Here is a 12974-nt window from a genome sequence, read left to right as displayed (position 1 = left end):
GCCTTAAAATAAGTTTTTAATAGTTTTAAAAGGTGGTAATAAAATGTCATAATATTTCAAAAGAGATAATTACATGAGCAATCACAGATATATAAAATTAAAGACTTAATTTAGAGAATGATAGCCTTGTTTAGCTAGAAGATAAATTATATGCATGATTGTGTGTGTGTGTGTGTGTGTGTGAAGGGAAAGAACAATTGTATTTAAGTTTTGAGGTATCTTGAAAGTCTGCTAAAACTTTATTTTCAAGAACCATTGAATATTTGAATAAGAAAATGACTTGATCTGAGTAATATTTGTAGGAAATAAGAACTTTGGGTAGACAGAAATAAAGTTGCGGTGGTGGGCTGGGGTGGAGATAGAAAAGACAAATTAGAACTAAGAATTAGAACAGGTAAAGTGTAATTGGAATCTGAGACAAGTGGAAATGTAGAGGAAGGAATGTTCATGAGAGACATTGAAAGAAGTACAATCTTTATTGCTTAGCAATTTAATGAATGTGGGAGAAATGGGGGAAAATAATGACCATAAATAAAATGATATGCCTAGTGATGAATGAGACTGTAATGAAATTATATACAAATAAGATTTCAGAAAAACTGGCAAGTTTAATGGAAAAGATAAGTTTAGTTTTAGATATGCTGAGTTTTTATTGCTTTTGAGACATGTAGGGCAATCCAGAGAATGAAAACTGAATTTGAGGTGGTAGTCAATTTATAGTTTAAACCTTTGGATTTGAGAATTATTGGTAGTAATGTTTGAGGCTGTAGAGGTCATTATTTATAAATGGAGAATATATTAACAAAATATTAGAAAGAATAGCTGTGGAAAAAAGCTTAGGAAATATCTTTATTTGAATGATCAGACCGGGAAGAGAGATGCATAAGCATGTAGAAATGAGTTTCGCATACTGATTAATGTAATTTAAGGTTGGTGTTCATATTAAGTCTTCTAAGTGTTACTCAATTACCAAATATTTTGGGTTGGTGGAAGAGACCAGCTCTTAATATCTTAGCCAAAAATGCTGAATCCATTGCTTGACAAGGAAAGGGAAGCTATACTTGGAAGGTTCAGTTTGCCCCCCAAAATTAACAGCTGATCTCATATGGGGCTTGGGAAAGTGTGGTGGCTTTATGGAGAAAATAAAAAGCAGGAGCATTTATTGATTGATTTTCAATATTTTCAGTTTTGAGATTATGATGACTTGAATGAAAATATTGCTAATTGATTTTTTTAGAAGTGTGATTGCTGCAGGATACACTGGTGGCTTGCTTTTATGGGTGTGGGGATTGATGCAAAATGGTCACTGATTGCTTGAGGATATTTGAAATTGATTCTAGGTCAGCATAAGATTATTGCCAAATATTAATCAATAGCACCTTCTGGAATTTTGAAAAAAGAACCTTTTGTTCTAAAATGTAAACCATCATCATCTACCTTAGATTCTCTGTATAACCTTTTGTTTCAAGATGCTCTTTTTTTAAGGAACTGAAATAATGATGGTTGACTAAATTCAAATCTCTCTAGATTTTTTTCAAAAACTTTAGAGAGCAACAGAAAGAACAAACAAACCACCCAAATATTTCTATAAACTTCAAGTTCTCATAAGTATAAAAACCCCATAATTCCCATCAGAACTACTTCTAAGATCACACTTCAAAGTCGTGAAGGAGCTAGGAAGTACAGAAAACTTCAGTGGAAGAGAGAATAAGATATTGAGACTAAAATAACCCTGGAAAAAGAAAATCAACTTGGAATGTAAAATACTAAAAAAGAGTTCAAAAAGATCAGGGTGACAACTATAAGAAAGAGATTTAAAAGAGCATGTAGAGGGGGTGACATCAGTGTTATGGCTAAATAAGATGTCCCTTGTCGATGTCTCCCCCTGGACAACAGTAATTTAGCATCCATCTACAGACAAAAGTGCGTTCGTGGGAGCTGTGGGGTCCAGCACTACATGCCAGGGTACCTGAGAGGAGTCTCGCACACTCTTGTGTTGCATGACAGACAGACAGATGTTGGTTCTGGCTGTGGACTCTGCAGCGGCCTGTGAAGCAGCTCCAGCTCCTCTCAGCCATGGTCCGGTAGCCTCTGGAAAACATTGGGTTAAACAATCACCCATGGAAGAGAGAGCCTTTGTGGAAGGCCAGGTTTCCAGCAGAGGAGTTTCAGAACATTGTTGGAGTAAAAAAAAAAAAAAAAAAAACCCAAGTTTGGACTCATTGGAGAGAATAAGAAGAGAAACAGTTAGACTTTACCAGCATTACTCCTCCCCCAGGGTGGCACGGCTTAGAGCCAAGAGAGATTTTCTTGGACCATGATTTCTCCTGTGGGGGAAAGTGAGAACATGTGAATGAACTCCCAGCTCCTCAAGCTGTGAAGAACACTGACAAAATGACTCATTTCTATCTTGCCCCATCCAGAGTACTGAATTTTCAACTGCATTACTGGGAGTGGCAGGGTATAGGGGGGAGGGAATGTGGCTTGGGTAATGACAGATAGGACTCTCAGAGGGCATCAAAAAGGTACAGATCCTATAACTATATCAAGAACTCCATTAAAAAGCTTACCAAGGAGGCTGAGGATGTGTCCTCTGTAGATCTCACCAACTGCCTATAGGCACACCATGTTTTCTGTATGCCTTACCTACACACAGCCCCATCTGGTGGCCAGCTCCTAGTGATGGTGGTGAGCGTGATCTTTGGCGGAGAGCTAGTAAGCACATATGGAATGCCAGCCCAAATCTGTAGGCCAGGAGCAGACCACAAACATGCGTTTTAGCACCGCTTTTGGGAAAACAAAAGGGAGACTGTCAGCACTCAGCTTTGTGCATTATAGGACTGAGAGTAGGACTGACTTTATAAAAGAAGCCATAGGCTTGAGTCTACAAGAGCTGAGCAAGGGCTGATGAGGACAGGCCATTGTGAATATTACTTATGCAAATGGTTGCCAGGAGTTGTAGCCAGCTCAGTAACACAAAATACACACATACAAGCTTAAGAATTCTGCCACAAGAGAAAGCAAGAATTGAGAGGTGAGTATATCCATAGAAGGTCTGAGAATGCATCAGAATACCTAGCAGGGTCTATGGAAGGTATTTCTCTCCTCAGGCAGTTAGTAAAGATTGGAGGAGGTGAATGCTGTTTCAAATGTGGAGAGAGCAATACAAAACCTTGAGGAACATGAAAAATCAAGAAAATATGGCACCATCAAAGGATCACAATAATCTTCCAGTAACCAGTCCTAAAGACATGGAAATCTGTTATTTACCCAGTAAAGTATTCAAAACAGCTATTTTAAGGAAACTCAGTGAGCTCCAAGAAGACACAGAAAGGTAACTTAATGAAATTGGGAATACAATAACAAATGAGAAATTTAACAAAGAGAAATTATTAAAAAAATAAATTCTGGAGTTGAAGAATAGGTGAATGAAATAAAAAGTGCAATAGAAAACATTATATCAGAATGGATCAAGCAGAAGAAAAAAATCTGTGAGTTAGAAGACAGAAGCTTTGAAATTATCCAGTCAGGGAACAAGAAGAAAGAATGAAAAGCTTTGAGTTTTTCACCATTCAGTATGATATTAGCAGAGGGTTTGTCATATATGGCCTTTATGATGTTGAGGTACTTTCTTTCTATATTAATTTTATTAACGGTTTTAATCATAAATGGATGCTGTAACTTGTCAAATGCTTTTTATGCATCTATTGATATGATCATATGATTTTTATCCCTTTGTTTATGTGGTGTATCACATTGATCTATTTGAATATGTTGAACCATCCTCGTGACCCTGGGATGGAGTGCACTTGTTCATGATATATAATCTTTTTAATGTGCTGTTTTATTCAATTTGCTAGTATTTTGTTTAGGATTTTTGCATCTATATTCATCAGAAATATTGTTCTGTACTTTCCTTTTTTTGTTATCTTTACCAGGTTTTGGTATCAGAGTAATGTTGGCCTCATAAAATGAGTTAGGAAGTATTGCTTCTTCTTTAGTTTTTTTAGAAGAATTTTAGAAGGACAGGAACAAGACAAGGATGCCTGTTCTTACCACTCTTATTCAATACAGCACTGGAAGTCCTAGCTGGAGCGATCAGGCAAGAAAAGAAAGAAAAGTCATCCAAACTGGGAATGAAGAAATCAAATTTTCACTTTTTGTAGATTATATGATTATTTGTATAGAAAACTCTAAAGACTCCACCAAAAAAACTATTAAAAACAAATACAGTAAAGTTGCAGAATACAAAATCAACATACAAAAATCCATTGCATTCTTATACACTAACAATGAAATTTCAGAAAAAAAATGGAAAAACAATTCCTTTTTTAATTGCAACAAAAAGAATAAATTTCTAAATAAGAATGTGGAAGGATCCTTGCCACCTTATTTATTTTTCTTCCAAGAGACAGCAATCAGTTTAATTCTTCAGAAGGAGGTTCTTCCCAATCAGGAAATCTCAAAGCTCTGGGGGAAAAAGAAGAGAATTTAAAAAAAAAAAAAAACAATTTTGTTATTTGAAAGAATTTTGTTCAGCTTTATTGGGTCATAAATTTATTTTGTACATAATCTTCATCAATATATCTTTCATTGTCAATATATGACAAGAAAACTGTTTTCCCCTCTTTTAAGGGATTTTAGAGCAAATTATATTTATATATCTTTTATGAACTGCCTGTTTCCCCTCTCTCCCTCCTTTCCTTCCTTCTTTCCTTCCTTCCTTCCTTCCTTCCTTCCTTCCTTTCCTTCCTTTTATTTTCCCTTCCCTTCCCTTCCCTTCTCTTCCCTTCCCTTCCCTTCTCTTCCCTTTTTCTCTCTCCCCTCCCCTTCCCTCCCCTCCCCTCTCAGCTTCCCTTCACTGCTCTTCCTTTCCTTTTGTTCAGTGTAAACCTCCAAAATATTCTTTATCTTACGTTTATGAGGAAGGGGTTGCTAAACAAAGACTGCAATATTGTGTATTTTCTGATTTTAAAAAAGAAAATAATCACATTATATTGATGCCAATAGATAACACTAATACAAATGCTGCAACCACACAATGTTGCTAAGCTTTTTCTGATGAACATAAAGGTCCTTTTACTTTGAAGCAGCATTGTCACGAAAATTCACAAACAAAATAAAAATGATCAGACTAGCACATAGCTGAGTTCTACATAATGAACGATAATATTAGAAAACAGTGTAAGTCACAATGTGAGAATAATAATGCTTAATTACAGTAGTCCCCCCTCATCTGCAGGAGATACATTCCAAGACCCCCAGTGGATGCCTGAAACCATGGAGAGTGCTGAACCTTAGATATACTATGTTTTCTCTATACATACATTTTCACTTAGAAGAAGCAATTTACGCATTCTCTTGGCATACCCAAATTGCCTGAATGGTTGCTCTTGCACTTTGAGGTCATTATTAGGTAAAATAAGGGTTACTTGAACTTAAGCACTGTGACATTGCACAACAGTCTATTTGATAGCCAAGATGGATACTCAGTTACTGATTGGCAGGGAGCATATACGGAGACCCTGGACAAAGGCGTGATTCCTGTCTTGTGTGGTCAGGATAGAGGGGGACGGTGAGAGATTTCATCATGCTACTCAGGATGGCGCACAATTTAAAACTTATGAATTGTTTATTTCTGATAATTTCCATTACTGTTTTCAGACCCAGGTTGATTGCAGATAACTGAAACCACAGAAAGTGAAACTGTAGATAAAAGAAGACAACTGTATATATTTCCAGAAATTTCTCAATCTGTTTTTTTTTTGGAAGAAGTTGAAATATTGGACTCTTCAGTTAAAAAATAGATAATTGCTAATCTCTGAATGGGCCACATTTGCTGATGATTTTGGTGTTTAGGATCTGGAGTTTAAAGGAGCTCTGACGTCGTTATCTGGCCCCTCCTCAACTTACTAAATGAATTCTTCTCACATACTCTTCGCATTTCCTACTTTGCTGTACAAATGGCATGGTCATCTGCTTTAAACTTGAGAAAACATCAGAAAGAACACTCATCCTACGTGGCTTTCTGAATTTGGTCAGAGTCCATCTGGCATAATTTGTGAATGGATAGGTTTCCACATATTGGCTATAATACTTGTGAAAGCCAACCTGTAGATGATTTTACAGTCTGCAGATGGGAAATTTAATTACTACCACCTGTTCTTATCTATAGCACGTTTCTTAATGAAATATTTTTCTGAATACTTGAGAGACCTTTTTTTTACTTTAATGTTTATTTACATTAATGTACCATTGTTTTTATTCCAAGAGAAATATTTCATTAACAGCATACCAGTAAGTTTTCTCTCATTTATGCTATTAATTAACCAGCTAGAATTTAAATATGTATTTTTTAAATACTTGCAGCAGCATGTCCTCAGCATATTTAAAACTTAGATAAGAAACCATCTTGATTCTCTCTGTTAATGTGAACTCCATTTAAAAAAATTTTCTAGAACTGATAATTTTTTTTATTCTGTATTTCCTGATGAATTTTATTTATTTATTTATTTATTTATTTATTTATTTATTTATTTATTTATTTATTTATTTATTTATTTATTGTTTTAAAATTAGTTTCAAGTATACAGTACATTGGTTAGACATCTATATAGTTAGTAAAATGATCTCCCCAATTGCTCCCTTCTCCCCTGACCCTTCACCTAGCCATTGTGTTAATGCTAATTGCATTCCCTGTGCCGTGCTTCCCATCCCCCTTGACCATCTGTCAGCTACTAATTTGTACTTCTTTAACCCGTCACCCCATTCACCCAGCCGCCCAAAACTCTTTCCTCTCTGTCCGTCACCAAATTGTCCACTATTTGAGTCTGCTTTTGATTAGTTTGTTCTTTTTATTCCTTAGCTTCTGCATATAAGTGAAATCATATAGTGTTTATCTTTCTCTGTCTGATTTAAATACCTTCTAGCTTCATCACAGCAATATCTTTTTCATTCCCTTTCTTTTCATATGTGGGCGTCTTATTTTCTTATCCTTTTAGCCACTTCATCCCTTGGTAAGAGCACTTAATTCTTTTCCATTTAAGGTACTTATTGACAGGAATGTAGTTGTTACCATTCTTTATTCCTGTTTTTGATACATGTTTTTTCTTCTTAAAGAAGTCCCTCCAACATTACCTGTAATTCTGGCTTGGTGGTAATAAATTCCTTCAGTTTATTTTTGTCTGGGAAGCTCTTTATCTGTCCTTCAACTCTAAATGATAGCTTTGCTGGATAAATTATTCTTGGTTGTAGATCCTGGGTCTTCATTCTTTCGAATATTTTTTGCCAAGCCCTTCTGTCCTGCGTAGTCTTCCGAGAAATCCGCTGCCAGTCGTATGGGTGTTCCCTTATATGTAATTATTTGTTTTTCTCTTGCTGCTCTTAGGATTTTTTCTTTGTATTTAACCTTTAGCATTTTAATTATGATGTCTTTTGGTGTGGGCCTCTTTGGATCCCTGATTTTTGGAATCCTCTGAGCTTCCTGGGATTCTATGTCCATTTCCTTCACCAGGTTAGAGAAGTTTTCCATCATTATTTCTTCAAATAGATATTTAGCATCTTGATTTTCTTCAGTTACACTGATCAGACAAATATTTGAAGCCTTAATAGTGCCCCATATCCTCCTTAAATCATCTTTACATTCTTGTCCTCTTTTTTCTTGCCTTTCTGTTTGAGTGTCCTGATTGGCTTTCCTGTCCTCTAGATAGAGCATGTGATCTTCTTTATTCACTTTGTTTATTCCATTTAATATACTTCTCAGATAATGTGTTCTCCATTTCAGAGTGGTTCCCTCTTATAATCTCTATCTCCATTTTTATCTCTTTGTTGGATTTTTCTACTTTTCCCAAAAGTTTATTGAGCATCTTCATAACTAGTATTTTGAACTCTGCACCTGTTAGATTACTTGACTCCATTATATCTAGATCTCTGTTTCTGTTCTGTCATATGGTTTCTGCGCCTTTGTCTTCCCATTTTGGCTGCCTTTCTGTGTCTGCTTCTATGTACTAAGCAAAGCTCCTAAGTCTCCTGGTCTTATTAGTGTGGATTTGTGAAATAGGTGTCCAGTGGCACAGTCCTGAGAGGAGTTCAGCTGCAGGCCAAACTTAGCCCAAGCCTCTACCCCTCCGGGGTCTGTAAAGATTCAGCAAGCAATCCACAGATGCTGTGCTTATAGTTGTCTCAAAAGGTCACATCAGAAATGGAGGCCAGCTGCCTCCAGTGTGAGTCTAGGTGCTGCTCAGCAAGGCGCATCTGACTCACTGAGGATACACCTGGATGTGGCTTGGGTGGGGCCTGGGTTGGGGGAAGCGGGGTTTCAGGGAATACTCTGGATGGAATGACCTCTGTTATCCAGTTTGATGACGTCACAGCAATGGCGGCGCTGTGTTTGTGCACTGGGAGGGGGGAGGGCTCAACAAGGAACAATGGATACTGCAGGCACGAGTCTCACTTTGACCTTCACTCCGACAATCTCTCCCTGTAAGTCTCTCATGCCCCCTTTGCGCAGCTGATTGGGCACTGGTGCTCAGAGAGAGCAGGTCGTCACCGTGAAAATCCAATCTTGGACGTGGCCCCTTTAAGAGGCGCTTGCCACTGCCCCTGCCACAGCCTCCGTCTCACTCAGCTGCTCGGGACTGAGCAGCCCCATGTCCTCACCCCATCCTATCTTCTTCCGTTGCAAGGTGCTTTCTTGGATTTCTTCCCAGTTGTATGGCTTGTTCATCTAGATCCCAGGTGATTTTTCTTTGCTGCTGCTACTTGTTTCCATTACAACTTTGATTTGGTTGCCAGAGGGATGAACAGAGCCTCTATCATCTACGCCATTTTTTTCTCCTCTGAACAACTGATAATTTATTCAGGATTGCAATTAAGTAAATATTGGTATTTAGAGAGTGAAAGTGCAATTTATAGCACAATTACCAGTGTCTGTTATCAATAAAATGCATTTACATTCCCCCCCCAATATACAACAGAATGTGTTTCCAGCTACTTTTTTAAAATGTAGAACACCATATTTTAAAGTGGTATTCAAAAGCTCAATACATAAAATAGATGAGCGAAACAGTTTTCTTTGCCCAGGATCTTTCCCACTTATTCCAGATGTTACCTCCATGGCCACTTGTAGGCACTACCATGATATTTCTAATGTTCAGAGGAGTGTTAGTTTAAAATTATGGCACAAGATCAGGGTGAGAAATGGAGATTATTTCACCATGTTATGTCATGACAATTCAGTGTAGTATTTTAGAGTATGATAATTTCGAGTTACGTTTTCAGGATCCTCCTTGAGTATCTTGAGTGTTCTAAGAAATGTAGAGCCCCTGGGAAAGTACCTTAAGGATTAGGTTATATACAGGAGCCGAGAATGTTGGGAAAGACATAACTGTAATCTGAAGAATCAGAGCCCCAGTGGCAACAAGAAACAGCAGCATTTATGGGAGAAGCAGACAACAATGCTGAAGTCATAGGAAACTCTGACTGGAGCTGCTCAGTCTTGGATGGAGTGAGCTATTCCAGATAGTAAGGTAATTTATGGAGTTAAAATATTTAAACAGACAATACTCAAGTTTCTGTTCATCTGGCATATGAGAAATCAAGTTGCATTAGAATTCCTAATGACTGAGGAAAAGATTTTCCTTCCGATAATTCACAGTAATAGAAAATACCTCAGTTTGGGAGGCCAGAAATTTAAAAGTTTTAATTTTATAATCATTAAACCATTTACCAATAAATAGTGAAATAATCCAGTAGCAAAATCCTGTAGATGAAAGTTTGAATAACTTGCTGTTACTGTTGGGGTTGAGTGGAGTTTGGTGTTGCCCCAGTGGCAGTGGGGAGGGACAGGGATAATGGCAACGCATTTTTCCTTGGTTCTTTCTCATTGACGCAGTGAAGAATCACAGGTCAGTGAGATTTATTAAAAGTATATTTTATAAAGACAAAGCATGCCCCAACGAGGTACATGGTTTCAGCGATGAGAGCTGCGACAGAGCACGTAATAACAGCTATAACAACCACAAGAGGGCAAAAAGGACCCAGAAGTGGGAATGTCTGCATTCTATTTGGGCCGTGATGGTTGGTTCCAAAGACATTCTTAGGTGATTGGCAAGTGAGGTCATTTTGATCGACAATTGGCTGCTATATAACTCTGCCTAGTGCGCATGTGTGTACCCAGAATTCTACTACCATTGATGTGTTCTTTGGGTGGTCTCTAGGCTGGGCCCCTATTCCTTTGCTCCCTTTGTCACTCATGTCTGACTAGCTGTTTAACATTACTATAACTCTCCCACTATTCATCTCATATATTTATTTTCTTGACTTGCCATTTCTGTTCATGTCCAGGATCATACATTTATTCTGTGTTTTGCTTTCAGATTGTGATTTAAACAAAAAAAGTAAAAAAAAAAAGCAGTTGTTATTTTGATGTAATTTCAATATTTTAAATTTTTCGTTAAGTTGCTTTGGCTATCTTTTAAGTACATAAAAACTTTTCTCTTCCTAGCTAACAGAATGTTTGCTTCCCTCTTTTTTTTTTTTTTCCCCTGCTCCTAGAGAGAGCAGAGGAATAGATCAACTATGAGAATGCTGAATTCCTTTTATTTCCCACCGCACATTCCCTCATATCATTCCTATTCTGAGAGTTATGTTAACTGTGCCAGACAGGCAAGGGAGACAAGGCAAGCTTAAGAAGATATTGATTTTTGCCTAGGTACTCTTCAAGCAGTGCTTCAGACCATTTGGCATCCAACACATACCTTACAGCAGTTATATTATTGCATTGTGAATATTCAGGCAGCTGTAAACTGTGCCTTTTGGGGGACTGTAATAAACACCATAGTAAGTCATCTGCAGTTCTAGTCAATTAAGTTTCCTGAAATCTTTCTGTATTATGTTCTCCATCGTGAATCATATATTACACTGTCACAAAGCTATCTAGTGCAGTTTCTAATCTTGGAATAACCACTGAACAAAACTGCAGAGTTCCTTGCCCAAGGATAGCACTTCTTGTAAGGTAAGACGTGTTGTTAAATAATATTAAAACTGTGAGGTAATTGATGATGGGGAAGATTTGCTATTTGATATTTTCATGCAAGATCTTTTTTTGTTTATTTGTAAGGATTATGAGTTTAATATTATTCTAGATTTTAATGTTTTTATCTAAAAATGTAAAAGATTATTAATATGATGACTAATATTTAAGAATAGTATATTATCAAAATTTTAGACCATATCAGTATTTAAAAAACAAACTTCCATATTTATAACAATTAAAAAATATGCAAGGTGTATACTTACTAAGAGTATCAGATATTTCTATTGGCACATACCACCACAGAAAGATGTCATAATAGAAAATGGTCTCAAAATTTGTCATTCATTTATTTATTCATTCATTTACTCATTAACTCAGGAAATAGTTACAATATATAGTGGTAGTATTAAAAACTGAAACAAAATATTAATAAAGTCATAGCAGTGAATTTTGAAGGAGGGAAATACTGTGAATAATAAAGTAGTCACCTGCATTTCTTCTTAACTGAAGAAAAAGTGTTAAAGAAAGCAGCTAATTCACTATTTATGAATCTATATTCTTATGATGTGATCTGTACTTTTAAATATAAACTTAAATTGCTCATATCTGTGAACTCTCTATTAATGATGCTGAAACATACAGTATGATAGAAGAAAAAAAGTAGTGCCAGTGATGATAACAAACTTTGGCTTTCATCTTGAAGGGATGTTGTAGTATTACACAGTGTCAAGAGTGGATTTTTAAAAAAAAAAGTTAGACCAGTGGGGGATATTGTCTAGTCTGCTGGTGAGTACTAGTGAATTTAAGTAGACAGATGAAATTTTATAATTTTGTAGTCTCATCCATATTCTTTTCTGAAAAATGGCTACTACTTTCTTTGAATTCTACTCAAACCAAAAGGTCCTTCAAAATTTCAAAATTGGCAAAAGGGCCTTGGAGACTATCTAGTAAACCCTGTTAAGGCAAATATTGCACTGGTCAATGACAAACAGGCAAAAATGACTTTATTCAAGGCTATCACAATAGAGAAGAGGGACCAAAATGTAGTCTGAATTCAAATTTGCTAAAACAAAGGGCAGGAGAATTTTAATGTTTGCTGATTGGCTTTATTCAAAAGAAAAATAAACTTTCTCATATCTTTGTTGACAGGAGGTAGTTTTATAACTTGGAACAAGGCTCCCAACAAGTTTGGCTCTTACTCTTCCATAGAAATGGAAAGAGATAGGGGCTCAAAGGGATGACTCAAAGGGATGACTCCCAGGATGACTCCCTTGAGAAGACATTCCTGGGATGTAAACAGGCAAGAGACTTTTAAAAAGATTTATCTCTCAAAGGGGAAGAGAAAGAATTTCCAATTACAAATTTTCTAAAGTAAATTCTTTAAGAAAAGGGAGAAAGAGACCTCTGAGGCTAGGCCATTTGGGTTCTCTCAAGGCTAGGGTGAGAGGAAGGTGAAGGAAATTAGAGGCAGGAGGAATCCTGTCTAAAGTTTGGTAAAGCTGAGGGAAGACTTAAGGCCATCTTGGTCAGTTTTCTTAACTTTCAAGGTAAAACTGAGAACCAAAGCGGGCGGGGTGGGGTGGGGTGGGGTGTCTTGGTCATGTCATCCAACAGTTGGTATAAAAAATGGAGGCTAAACCCAAAGCCTCCAGTGTAGTGCTGGTGGGACTCAGCTGATTTTAAAATATAGTACTACAAAGTTTAAGAAAAGGAAAAAAAAATCAATTTGCTTTTTAGAATTATGAAATCAGAATGGGAAGGTGTCTTGAATATTCTTCTAATTTAGCAAGATTACACCTAAACAAGTCTAGAGACAGCTGTTTCTTCTTCTTTAAAAATAATTGAAATGAGATTTCAAAGTTTTCTTTACAATCTACATCTCAATTCACAAATGCTATTTTCAATAAATTTAACCTTGATTGTTTCATGCTGAAGATTA

This window comes from Pteropus alecto, unplaced genomic scaffold (assembly GCF_000325575.1).
Source record: "Pteropus alecto unplaced genomic scaffold, ASM32557v1 scaffold3, whole genome shotgun sequence".
Taxonomy (NCBI): Eukaryota; Metazoa; Chordata; class Mammalia; order Chiroptera; family Pteropodidae; genus Pteropus; species Pteropus alecto.
This window is presented reverse-complemented; position numbering follows the sequence as displayed.